Consider the following 14,298-nt stretch of genomic DNA (forward strand, 5'->3'; position numbering starts at 1 on the left):
GAGCTAAACATACAAATACAAAATATATAATAAAACATTTTCCTTAAAGTATAATTTTTAGATAGAAAGTTTGACTGTTACTGTCCCCACTACAACAAGAAAAATACTTAAATACAAGTTAATTTTGTCCTTAAAGCATTTAATTCAAATACTGTAAAATTACATTCATTCCTATAGAGGACTGCTTCTGGGGAGTGTCAATATGGCCAACTAGTGGCTTCAAAACCTCTTATTGGCCAATAGCAATCCAGTGTTTATATACATCATTGAACACGGCATGTAGGGCGCTATTCATGTGGTGACACACCTCCACTTTAACAATCTACACAGCTCTGACAGCTGAAAAAAAACTAGTAGGTAGTACACAGGACTATTTTGACAAAGTTGTGTGAGATGGGGTTGTGTCTTTACAGTGGTCTTTACAACTACTTCTTTACAACTTTAGTGTTCTTTACAAACCTTTTCTGTCATCCAAATGATTTGTTTTAGAGGATTTTAACTTAGATTGGCTTACCCTGGCTTCAGACCATTTTAAAAATATTTGTCTTCACTTTAACCTGACTCCAGTTGCTTTGTTAAAGAGATGCCACTCTCTAAACCGCTTCACACAAAGTGTTGATCACTGTCATTAAGGGTGAAATTGTCTGTGGTAAAGCCAATTCTAGTCTATTGTATTGAGGGCATTAATACATAGCAAGTTGCAATGTAAATTTAATTTCATGACCTGTTTATTGCTTCAAACTATGTTCAAATCGAAGCCACAGACATCATTGCAACTTGCAATGTACATTTCAATGAATAGCCAGCACCGCTAAACGTTAGGAACCCATAGCCATTTAATTGGGGGGCCCTAGCCCTCACCCGCCGATCCAACAGGTCCCAGACGTGCTCAATGGGATTGAGATCCGGGCTCTTTGCTGACCATGGCAGAACACAATAATGTCAGTCTTGCAGGAAATCACACACAGAACGAGCAGCTTGGCTGGTGGCATTGTCATGCTGGAGGGTCATGTCAGGATGAGCCTGCAGGAAGGGTACCACATGAGGGAGGAGGATGTCTTCCCTGTAACACACAGCGTTGAGATTGCCTGCAATGACAACAAGCTCAGTCTGATGATGCTGTGACACACCGCCCCAGACCATGACGGACCCTCCACCTCCAAATCAATCCCGCTCCAGAGTACAGGCCTTGGTGTAACGCTCATTCCTTCGACAATTTATGTGAATCCATCCATCATCCCTGGTGAGAAAAAACAACAACTCGTCAGTGTAGAGCACTTTTTGCCAGTGCTGTCTGGTCCAGCAACGGTGGATTTGTGCCCATAGGCGACGTTGTTGCCGGTGATGTCTGGTGAGGACCTGCCTTACAACAGGACTACACGCCCTCAGTCCAGCCTCTCTCAGCCTATTGCGGACATTCTGAGCACTGATGGAGGGATTGTGCGTTCCTGGTGTAACTCGGGCAGTTGCTGTTGCCATCCTGTACCTGTCCCGCTGGTGGGATTTTTGGATCTACTGATCGTGTGCAGGTGTTGTTACACGTGGTCTGCCACTGTGAGGACGATGAGCTGTCCATCCTGTCTCCCTGTAGTGCTGTCTTAGGCGTCTCACAGTACGGACATTGCAATTTATTGCCCTGGCCACATCTGCAGTCCTCATGCCTCCTTGTAGCATGCCTAAGGTACTTTCACGCAGATGAGCAGGGACCCTGGGCATCTTTTGGTGTTTTTCAGAGTCAGTAGAAAGGCCTCTTTAGTGTCCTATGTTTTCATAACTGTGACCTTAATTGCCTACCGTCTGTAAGCTGTTGGTGTCTTAATGACCGTTCCACAGGTATATGTTCATTAACTGTTTATGATTAATTGAATAAGCATGGGAAACAGTGTTTAAACCCTTTTACAATGACGATATGTGAAGTTATTTGGATTTTTACGAATTATCTTTGTAAGACAGGGTCCTGAAAAAGGGACGTTGCTTTTTTTGCTGAGTTTACATAGGCTGCTACAGTCTATGATATATACTGTCCTACAACTTTGCCAAAAAAGAAATGCACACTGCTTACAGGAGGTGGTGGCACCTCTTAAACCCTCACAGAAGACGCCGGAAAGCCCAATGTCATCAACAGGATGTTAGTAACCATCCTCCCTCAGATGCTGTAGTAGCTATAGAAAAATGGTGTTGGTAGGCTTTTGGAACTAAAGAACAGTTTAATTGTTTGTATTTATCACCACCGAATGTTTTGAAATACTGAATATACACTAGTGGCATACTTTTAGTCAAAAGATAAATGGAGCACCAATTCACTGGCTTGTTACCATTGATCATCCTTGACATGTTTCTACAACTTGATTGAAGTCCACCTGTGGTAAATTCAATTGATTGGACATGATTTGAAAAGGCACACACCTGTCTATATAAGGTCCCACAGTTGACAGTGCATGTCAGAGCAAAACCAAGCCATGAGGTCGAAGGAATTGTCCATAGAAATCAAGACATGATTATGTTGAGGCACAGATCTGGGGAAGGGTACCAAAAAATGTCTGCAGCATTGAAGGTCCCCAAGAACACAGTGGCCTCCATCATTCTTAAATGGAAGACGTTTGGAACCACCAAGACTATTTCTAGACCTAGCCACCCGGCCGAACTGAGCAATCGGAGGACAAGGGCCTTGGTCAGGGAGGTGACCAAGAACCCGATGGTCACTCTGACAGAGCTCCAGAGTTCCTCTGTGGAGATGCGAGAACCTTCCAGAAGGACAACCATCTCTGCAGCACTCCACCAATCAGGCCTTTATGGTGGTGTGGCCAGACAGAAGCCACTCCTCAGTAAAAGGCACATGACAGCCCGCTTGGAGTTTGCCAAAAGGCACCTAAAGGACACTCATATCACAAGAAACAAGATTCTCTGGTCTGATTAAACCAAGGCCCTTCTCCTCCGATTGATCAGCTCTAGGAAGAATCTTGGTGGTTCCAGACTTCTTCCATTTACTGTAATAATGATGGAGGCCACTGTGTTCTTGGGGACCTTCAATGCTGCAGACATTTTTTGGTACCCTTCCCTAGATCTGTGCTTCAACACAATCCTGTCTCGGAACTCTACAGACAATTCCTTCGACCTCATAGCTTGGTTTTGCTTTGACATGCACTGTCAACTGTGGGACCTTAAATAGACAGGTGTGTGCATTTCCAAATCATGCCCAATCAATTGAATTTACCACAGGTGGACTCCAATCAGGTTGTAGAAACATCTCAAGGATGATCAATAGTAACAGGATATACCTGAGCTCAATTTTGAGTGTCATAGGGTCTGAATACTTATGTAAATTAGGTCTGTTTTATATTTTATAAATGTGCAAAAATCTAAAAAACTGTTTTCGCTTTGTCATTATGGGGTATTGTGTGTAGATTGATGATAATCATAATTTTATCAATTTTAGAATAAAGCTGTAGCGTAACAAAATGTGGAAAAGTGAATGGGTCTGAATACTTTCCGAATGCACTCTATGTCACCTAACTGCACTATGTAGATTTACAGTACTTGCATTATAGTTATATGCTGCTAATGCACTTTAGTTATACTGCACATGAGCAAACAATGTCCATATTACATGCCCATAGACTATTTTTGTTTAATCTTATTTTCTTTGATCTGCTTGTTTCTCTTGTACTTGATTTCGTTTAGTACAATTTTTAGTATACAACGTCACTTATTTGATTCCTTTACTATGTCACTTTGATTACTATGCCACTTTTGTTGCAATTTCACTGTGTATGAAGCTTTTTGATTTTGATTTGACTGGATTTATTTTTTGTCGCCTGTTGATCCAGTGAACCAGGACTGGCCCTCAATATCTGATATATTTTGCACACATAATCATTTACAGTGTTGGAAATACTTATTGGAAATCACAAACCGCTTTTCAAATGGACATGGCATCCAATGTATCTTAAATATTATTTTTTTAATGTGGCGAAAGGGATTAGGCAAGACTCTGAACTGGTAGCTGTAGAGTCACCAGTCTGGAGAGGCGCGGGTGGCCTGTGTGAGGAAAACTGCATGTGAAATGCAGGAGCATGGCTGCCAATATCGCGAATGAGGCGATGGGCAAAAAAGCTGCCGCAAGGCGTGCGATCAATATCATGCCAAATGTATTGTTAACACACAGCATGCATGTTATACTCGTGTATCATGATAAATACAAATAAATACCAATCCACAATTGTGAATACCTTTCCACAAATGTAAATACCTTTCCACAAATGCAATACAATATCAACAAACAAACACTTTTTGATTTGTATTTGTAAATTGATATATTGCATTGGAATTGTTTTATAACTGTAAATATGCTGGTCATTTCTGAGGGCCTTAAGTAAAATGACTGCCATAAAGATTTGCACATAGTGTCACAACTGTTGTGGAAGAGAGAATGGGACCAAGGTGCAGCGGAGTTAGTGTTCATCATATTGATTATAACAATGAGAACAGCACGGAAAAACAATAAACAAACTAACGACAGGAACAGAGAAGCAGGCTCAACAAAAGCAGTGCTCTCAAACAACTACCCACAAGTGACAAACAAAACACACACCTAATTATAGGACTCCCAATCAGAGGCAACTAGAAACACCTGCCTCCAATTGAGAGTCCAGCACCCAACCTACACATAGAAAAACTAACCTAGAACATACCCATAGAAATACAAACATAAACCAGTGACCAAAAAAACCCGTAATACATAAATCAACTACCCTCTGCCACGTCCTGACCAAACCACAATAACAAAATATCCTCTATACTGGTCAGGACGTGACAGTACCCCCCCCCCCAAAGGTGCAGACTCCGGATGCACCTACACAGAACACAGAAAACCCCAAAACAAACCGAAAAATCCTCCTAAACTAAAGGGAGGGAAGGGAGGGTGACTGCCGTCAACGACGGCACTGTGCTACACCCCCCCTCCGCAACCCACCTATATCGGAGGTGGCTCAGGTGCGGGACGTGGACCCCGCTCCACCCTCGGCGTCGCCCACTTAGGTGGCGCCCCTGGCCGCGTCGGAGGACTGGTGGGCGACCCTGACTGCGCCCGGCTAGCGGGCGATCCTGGCTGCGCCCGGCTGGCAGGCGACTCTTGCTGCGCTCGCCTGGCTGATGACCATGGCGGCTCCGGCCTGGCTGGCGGCTCTGGCAGCTCCAGACTGGCTGGCGGCTCTGGCGGCTCCAGACTGGCTGGCGGCTCTGGCGGCTCCAGACTGGCTGGCGGCTCTGGCGGCTCCAGACTGGCTGGCGGCTCCAGACTGGCTGGCGGCTCCAGACTGGCTGGCGGCTCCAGACTGGCTGGCGGCTCCAGACTGGCTGGCGGCTCTGGCGGCTCCAGACTGGCTGGCGGCTCCAGACTGGCTGGCGGCTCTGGCGGCTCCAGACTGGCTGGCGGCTCTGGCGGCTCCAGACTGGCTGGCGGCTCTGGTGGCTCCAGACTGGCGAGGCTGGTCTGATGCACTAGAAGCCTGATGCGTGGGGCTGGTACTGGACGTGCCAGCCTGGAGACACGCACCTCAAGGCTAGTGCGTGTAGCGGGAAACACTGGACCGTAGAGGCGCACTGGCGGTGTCGAGCGCAGGGCTGGCATCACCCCTACTGGCTGGATGCCCACTTTCCCTTGGCACATGCGGGGCGCTGGTACTGCGCGTACCAGCCTGAAAATACCCGGCCTCGCCACAGCACCCATCACCCCAAAGCACGGGACCTGTCCAGTATGTCTCTGCCCAAAAAGGGTACGGTGAGCTGGCCTAGGGCTCCATCCTCGCCCCGCCAAACTGCCCTTGTGCCCCCACCAAAAATAATTATTGGGGCTGCCTCTCGGGCTCCCTTACCAGCCGTGTTCCCCGGTCCTCGGCAGATTTCCTCCGCTGCTTGGTCCTGTTGTGGTGGGTAGATCTGTCACAACTGTCGTGGAAGAGAGAATGGGACCAAGGTGCAGCGGAGTTAGTGTTCATCATATTTATTATAACAATGAGAACACCACGGAAAAACAATAAACAAACTAACGACAGGAACAGAGACGCAGGCTCAACAAAAGCAGTGCTCTCAAACAACTACCCACAAGTGACAAACAAAACACACACCTACTTATAGGACTCCCAATCAGAGGCAACTAGAAACACCTGCCTCCAATTGAGAGTCCAGCACCCAACCTACACATAGAAAAACTAACCTAGAACATACCCATAGAAATACAAACATAAACCAGTGACCAAAAAACCCCGTAATACATAAATCAACTACCCTCTGCCACGTCCTGACCAAACCACAATAACAAAATATCCTCTATACTGGTCAGGATGTGACACATAGGAGAGATATGCGCAAACATGACAAATTAGAGCTGCGGTTCAAACTCATCAAAGACACACCCTCTTCCATTTACCCTCTCTTTATGCCCTATGGGGAATCCCCGTCACCATCTTGGTGGCCGGTCCAAATTATTAGCCATGCATGGGAAGTTTGCAACGTTAAGCCCCTCAGCCCTCATTTTTAGTCGAGTTTGTGAGTGTACAATTATGTTCACTTTCGGGCCTGATACTCCCCATAATTCGATTCGCAACGACTGTACATCCACTAAGAAAAGTCAGCCAAAAATTAAAACCTCATGGTCAATATGGAGTCAACATACAAGTGTAAGTAAAAACAAATGTAAATAAGTTAGAAATAGTGCTACTAATGCACATGACAGCGCAAACATGTCTCATAAAAGTAATGACGTTTTTGTTTGGTTAGCTTTTGGAAATTGTAGAAAAAGAACATTTTCAAGTTCCAGCTAGGCAGGCTAACGTTATTTAGCTAAATAATTTGCTAGCTATCATACAGTAGGTGTATATTAATAATTATATATGTAATGTAAGATGACATGCAATCCTAATTGACTGTAGCGCATATAAAGCACCCACAAGCTACCGAACACAGTGACGAGTTTCCGGGAAAGGGCGGTCCATTTGAAAATCATTCCTTCCTCGCCCCTTGCCCTGCAAGTGTATACTCGTCAGACGTCATGATACGTCATCAGAAATGTCCACTTAATTTGAGGGCTGAGGGGATAGGGTGTGTCTTTTAAGTGTTTGGACTGTAGCCATGGCAAATCTGCAACTCCATATTTGGAAGCGCTTAGGTCACCTGACTTTTGGCAGGGATTTGACAAAAAGAAAGCGATTTGTAGCAGTAGAAAAAAAGTTCTCACACTGGCCAGCGAATTCAACTATTTGAGCGATGAACAGTATACACCGCAATGGTTTTGCAAATATAGAGTAATCCAGGGCTAGGGTTTCGATTATTTACGTTGGACATACTATGGTTAAACATATGGTTAACATATTATGGTTACCATACTGCCTGTACCCCTGCACACTGACTCGGTACCGGTGCCCCCTGTATATAGCCTTGTTATTTTATTGTGTTCATTTTTATTATTACTTTTTATTTTCTTCTTCTTGAACTGCACTGTTGGTTAAGGGCTTGTAAGTAAGCATTTCACGGTAAAGTCTACACTTGTATTCGGCGCATGTGGCAAATAAAGTTTGATTTGATTTGATACTATGGTTACCATACTATAATTTCTGCAGCCTTGAAAGGCAGGCATCAACATGGCCGAAGGAGAGGCTGCCAGCGATTTATAGAAATTGCTTTCTACGAGTACAAACTTTTTTCTACAACTACAAATCGCTTTCTACGCCTGAGAACGTTTTGTCTTTTTCTTGTGGTGAAATCCCTGCCAAAAGTCAGGTGACCTAAGCGCTTCAAAATATGGAGTTGCATGTTTACGCGTATCTCTCCTATGTGCAAATCTTTATGGCAGTCATTTTATGATTTACATTTGTGGATTGGTGATTTACATTTGTGGATTAGTACTTATTTGTACAGATCATGATACACAAATACAAAATGCATGCTGTGTGTTCACAATACATTTGGCATGATATTAATCTCCCTCCCTGCCTAAGCACGTTATGTCAGAGTCTAGCATATTTACTGAGAAAAATGAGATAAGTGATGCTTTTAATCAACATTTTATCTCTGCAGGACCTTTTATTTGAAGTAAATTGTGGTTTAATTAACCCTGGTCAGTCAATCGACTGTTCTTCCCTCTCCAAGCCTCTAGTTGGCATGATGGAAGATCAGTCAACTACTAGTGAATCTGTCACAGCTGTCTTCAAGAATGGACCAAGGCGCAGCGGGAATGTGGATACTCATAGTTTAATTCAAAAAAGAATAAAGCATCCACGGTGAAAAAACAATAAACAAGACAGCAACATTTTTGCAGGCTAACTAAACGCAGTGCAAAAACAACTACCCACAACCCCAAAGAAAAACACACACTCCTATATAGGACTCCCAATCAAAGGCAACTCAACACACCTGCCTTCAATTGGGAGTCCTAATCACCAACACAACCATTCACGCACACAAAAACCCTGCCACATCCTGACCAAAACTAATCCAATTGCTCCCTCTGCTGGTCAGGATGTGACAGAATCTTTGTTTTCATTTCAACAACTCTCAACTTGTGATGTGCTCGAAGCCCTGCTTAAAATGGATGAAAAAAATCCGCTGGGGCTGATTTGCTTGATCCTTTCTTGCTGCAGCCTTCTACTCCCCTAATTGTGGAAGCATTGACGCATACTGTATTTTAACCAGACGGTAAAAACTGGTTAGAGTTGTGGTTGAATAAAGGACTGTATCTGAGAGAAGGGGATTGGACAGGGATGGTGGTTGGTGATAGGACGAGGGCGACTGTCAGGCAGGCCAGGGGCAATTCGACAGCCTCCCCAAATGGAACCATATTTTATTTCTATCCTCTAAGAAGGCCATGACGTCAGACCGAGGCTCTGCATCTGTCCTCGTGCTCCTAGATCTTAGTGCCGCTTTTGATACCATCGATCACCACATTCTTTTGGAGAGATTGGAAACCCAAATTGGTCTACATGGACAAGTTCTGGCCTGGTTTAGATCTTATCTGTCGGAAAGATATCAGTTTGTCTCTGTGAATGGTTTGTCCTCTGACAAATCAATTGTAAATTTCGGTGTTCCTCAAGGATCCGTTTTAGGACCACTATTGTTTTCACTATATATTTTACCTCTTGGGGATGTCATTCGAAAACATAATGTTAAATTTCACTGCTATGCGGACGACACACAGCTGTACATTTCAATGAAACATGGTGAAGCTCCAAAATTGCCCTCGCTAGAAGCCTGTGTTTCAGACATAAGGAAGTGGATGGCTGCAAACTTTCTACTTTTAAACTCGGACAAAACAGAGATGCTTGTTCTAGGTCCCAAGAAACAAAGAGATCTTCTGTTCAATCTGACAATTAATCTGGATGGTTGTACAGTCGTCTCAAATAAAACTGTGAAGGACCTCGGTGTTACTCTGGACCCTGATCTCTCTTTTGAAGAACATATCAAGACTGTTTCAAGGACAGCTTTTTTCCATCTACGTAACATTGCAAAAATCAGAAACTTTCTGTCCAAAAATGACGCAGAAAAATGTATCCATGCTTTTGTTACTTCTAGGCTGGACTACTGCAATGCTCTACTTTCCGGCTACCCGGATAAAGCACTAAACAAACTTCAGTTAGTGCTAAATACGGCTGCTAGAATCCTGACTAGAACCAAAAAATGTGATCATATTACTCCAGTGCTAGCCTCCCTACACTGGCTTCCTGTTAAGGCAAGGGCTGATTTCAAGGTTTTACTGCTAACCTACAAAGCATTACATGGGCTTGCTCCTACCTATCTTTCCGATTTGGTCCTGCCGTACATACCTACACGTACGCTACGGTCACAAGACGCAGGCCTCCTAATTGTCCCTAGAATTTCTAAGCAAACGGCTGGAGGTAGGGCTTTCTCCTATAGAGCTCCATTTTTATGGAATGGTCTGCCTACCCATGTGAGAGACGCAGACTCAGTCTCAACCTTTAAGTCTTTCCTGAAGACTTATCTCTTCAGTAGGTCCTATGATTAAGTGTAGTCTGGCCCAGGGGTGTGAAGGTGAACGGAAAGGCTGGAGCAACGAACCGCCCTTGCTGTCTCTGCCTTGCCGGTTCCCCTCTTTCCACTGGGATTCTCTGCCTCTAACCCTATTACAGGGGCTGAGTCACTGACTTACTGGTGTTCTTCCATGCCGTCCATGGGAGGGGTGCGTCACTTGAGTGGGTTGAGTCACTGTCGTGGTCTTCCTGTCTGGGTTGGCGCCCCCCCTTGGGTTGTGCCATGGTGGAGATTTTGTGGGCTATACTCGGCCTTGTCTTCGGACGGTAAGTTGGTGGTTGTAGACATCCCTCTAGTGGTGTGGGGGCTGTGCTTTGGCAAAGTGGGTGGGGTTATATCCTGCCTGTTTGGCCCTGTCCGGGGGTATCATCGGATGGGGCCACAGTGTCTTCTGATCCCTCCTGTCTCAGCCTCCAGTATTTATGCTGCAGTAGTTTATGTGCCGGGGGGCTAGGGTCAGTCTGTTTCATCTGGAGTATTCTCTTGTCTTATCCGGTGTCCTGTGTGAATTGAAATATGCTCTCTCTAATTCTCTCTTTCTCTCTTTCTTTCTTTCTCTCGGAGGACCTGAGCCCTAGGACCATGCCTCGGGACTACCTGGCATGATGACTCCTTGCTGTCCCCAGTCCACCTGGCCATGCTGCTGCTCCAGTTTCAACTGTTCTGCCTGCGGCCACGGAACCCTGACCTGTTCACTGGACGTGCTTGTTGCACCCTCGACAACTACAATGATTATTATTATTTGACCATGCTGGTCATTTATGAACATTTTAACATCTTGACCATGCTCTGTTATAATATCCACCCGGCACAGCCAGAAGAGGACTGGCCACCCCTCATAGCCTGGTTCCTCTCTAGGTTTCTTCCTAGGTTTTTGGCCTTTCTAGGGAGTTTTTCCTAGGGAGTTTTTCCTAGCCACCGTGCCTCTTTCACATGCATTGCTTGCTGTTTGGGGTTTTAGGCTGGGTTTCTGTACAGCACTTTGAGATTTCAGCTGATATACGAAGGGCTATATAAATAAATTTGATTTGATTTGATTTATGAGGGGCAGATTGGGAATGTAGCCAGGACACCGGGGTTAATAGCCCCACTCGCAATGAGTGCCATGGGATCTTTAGTGCCCACAGAGAGTCAGGGCACCCATTTAACAACGTCCCATCTGAAAGACGGCACCCTACACAGGGCAATGTCCCCAATCAATGCCCTGGGGCAATGGGAAAAACTTTGCGATCAGGGGAAAGAGTGCCTCCTACTGGCCCTCCAAAACCACTTCCAGCAGCATCTGGTCTCCCATCCAGGGACCGACCAGGAACAACCCTTCTTAGCTACAGACCATAATAAATTGTGGAAGTGTGTTGCGGAGGCCATTAAAAAGCAAGTCTGTCATTAGCATGTCTCTGCCTTGTTATCTCTTCTCCACACAGCACACACATACAGGGCATTCGAAAGGATTCAGACCCCTTGACTTTCTCCACATTTTGTTACGTTACAGTCTTATTCTAAAATGTATTGAACTGTTTTTTTCCCTCATCAATCTACACAAAACAACATAATGATATAGCAAAAGCAAGTTTTTAGAAATGTTTGCAAATGTATATACATTTTGTTTTTAACTGAATATCACATTTATCACAAGTATTCAGACCCTTTGCGATGAGACTTGGAATTGAGCTCAGGTGCATCCTGTTTCCATTGATCATCCTCGTTTCCACAACTTGATTGGAGCGCACCTGTGGTAAATTCAGTTGATTGGACATGATTAGGTAAGGCACACACCTGTCTATATAAGGTCCCACAGTTGACAAGTGTCATGGAATATTCTTTTTTTCTCTCAATTATATATATATATTTTTTAAATATACCCCTTTTTCTCCCCAATTTCGTGTTATCCAATTGGTAGTTAGTCTTGTCTCATCGCTGCAACTCCTGTACGGACTCGTGAGAGGCGAAGGTCGAGAGCCGTATGTCCTCCGAAACACAACCCAACCAAGCCACACTGCTTCTTGACACTTAACCCGGAAGCCAGCCGCACTAATGTGTTGGAGGAAACACAGTACACCTGGCGACCTTGTCAGTGTGTACTGCGCCCGGCCCGCCACAGGAGTGGCAGATAAACAGATAAAGAAAAACACCTTATGGAACAGCGGGGACTGTGAAGCAACACAAACATTGGCACAGACACATGCATACACACACACAATAACATACGTACTATACATACACATTAATTTAATACTGTAGATATGTGGTAGTGGTGGGAGTAGGGGCCTGAGGGCACACAGTGTGTTGTGACATCTGTGAATGTATTGTAATGTTTTAAAATTGTATAAACTGCCTTAATTTTGCTGGACCCCAGGAAGAGTAGCTGCTGCTTTGGCAGCAGCTAATAGGGATCCATAATAAATACAAATAGAGACATATCCCAAGAGAGTTGCAGCTGTAATTGCTGCAAAAGGTGGCTCTACAAAGTATTGACTTTGGGGGGGTGAATAGTTCAGTTTTTTTGTCTTATTTCTTGTTTGTTTCACAAGAAAAAATATTTTGAATCTTCAAAGTGGTAGGCATGTTTTGTAAATCAAATTATACAAACCCCCCAAAAATCTATTTTAATTCCAGGTTGTAAGGCAACAAAATAGGAAAAATGCCAATGGGGGTGAATACTTTCGCAAGCCACTGTAGTGTTGTGTGTTCCTTCCAAACAACTCAACTTTAGTTTCATCTGTCCACAGAATATTTTGCCAGTAGCGCTGTGGAACATCCAGATCCTCCCATGAACACCATTCTTGTTTAGTGTTTTATGTATTGTAGACTCGTCAGAGATGCTAGCATGTTACAGAGATTTCTGTAAGTCTTTAGCTGACAATTTAGGATTCTTCTTGACCTCACTGAGCATTCTGCGCTGTGCTCTTGCAGTCATCTTTGCAGGACGGCTACTTCTAAGGAGAGTAGCAACAGTGCTGAACTTTCTCCATTTATAGACAATTTGTCTTACCGTGAACTGATGAGCATCATGGATTTTAGAGATACTTTTGTAACCCTTTCCAGCTTTATGCAAGTCAACAATTCTTCATCTTGGGTCTTCTGAGATCTCTTTTGTTCAAGGCATGGTTCACATCAGGCAATGCTTCTTGTGAATAGAAAACTCAAATTTTGTGAGTGTTTTTTATAGGGCAGGGCAGCTCTAACCAACATCTCCAATCTCGTCTCAATGATTGTACTCCAGGTTAGCGGACTCCTGACTCCAATTAGCTTTTGGAGAAGTCAATAGCCTAGGGGTTCACATACATTTTCCAACCTACACAGTGAATGTTTAAATTATGTATTCAATAAAGACAAGAAAAATGCAATAATTTGGGTGTTTTTAGTTTAAGCAGACTGTCTGTTGTTGAAGATCAGATCTAATTGTATGACCAATTTATGCAGAAATCCAGATAATTCCAAAGGGTTCACATACTTTTTCTTGCCACTTTATAAGCAGACTAGTTCACATTAAGACCAATATAAACCATGTATACTGTAGCTCAATGTGTTGTTTTTGGATTTGTTGGAGAGAAAATAAAATAGCAGCTACATAGCAAGCTACATCACATTCCATACACTGACATTTTCAGTACCATTATGTGTGTATGCATGCTAAACTGAATACATCTTCTCAGGAACGTCTGGATTTGGATAACTTAAGCTAAATGATTGCACTTTGTAGTGTTCGGTAAATGTTTAATGTTACCATTAATGTATGCTCCCTAGTATCAATCAAGCAAGTGAAAGGAAATGGCAATTCCAGATGGGCATCCACTCCCTCCGCCACATTTTACCATGTATTAATCCACGCTGGCCACTCAACCAGAGTGACGCAACCATATGCTGATATATACACAAGCAAAATTACATGGATATGGCATTATTCAAGCAAATAGGATTCAGTTTCCACTGGCAACATGGGTGGGAGAACAAACCAGCCTTTGTCAAAGCTTTAGTGTCACACCAGTGAGAGGCCATTGTGCTTTAGAAAGGCCTCCTTATGGTTCATGTCCTCAGATTGTAATGCATCTTACAAGCCCAGTCTAAGAAGTGGCACTCACTCAACAGACACTATGTTTTTCCACGGGCTAATTCCTGGAACTGGTCTGGGTTGTCTTAGTTGTCAGTATGTCATCAAGATAATCAAAGCTACATTACCCTCTAAAAAGGGTGGACATGTATATGTAAGCTGAATTTTTGTTGTTATCTAGAGCAACTTACAGTCCCCACAGTTTC

The sequence above is a fragment of the Salmo trutta genome, chromosome 37 (assembly GCF_901001165.1).
Source record: "Salmo trutta chromosome 37, fSalTru1.1, whole genome shotgun sequence".
Lineage (NCBI taxonomy): Eukaryota > Metazoa > Chordata > Actinopteri > Salmoniformes > Salmonidae > Salmo > Salmo trutta.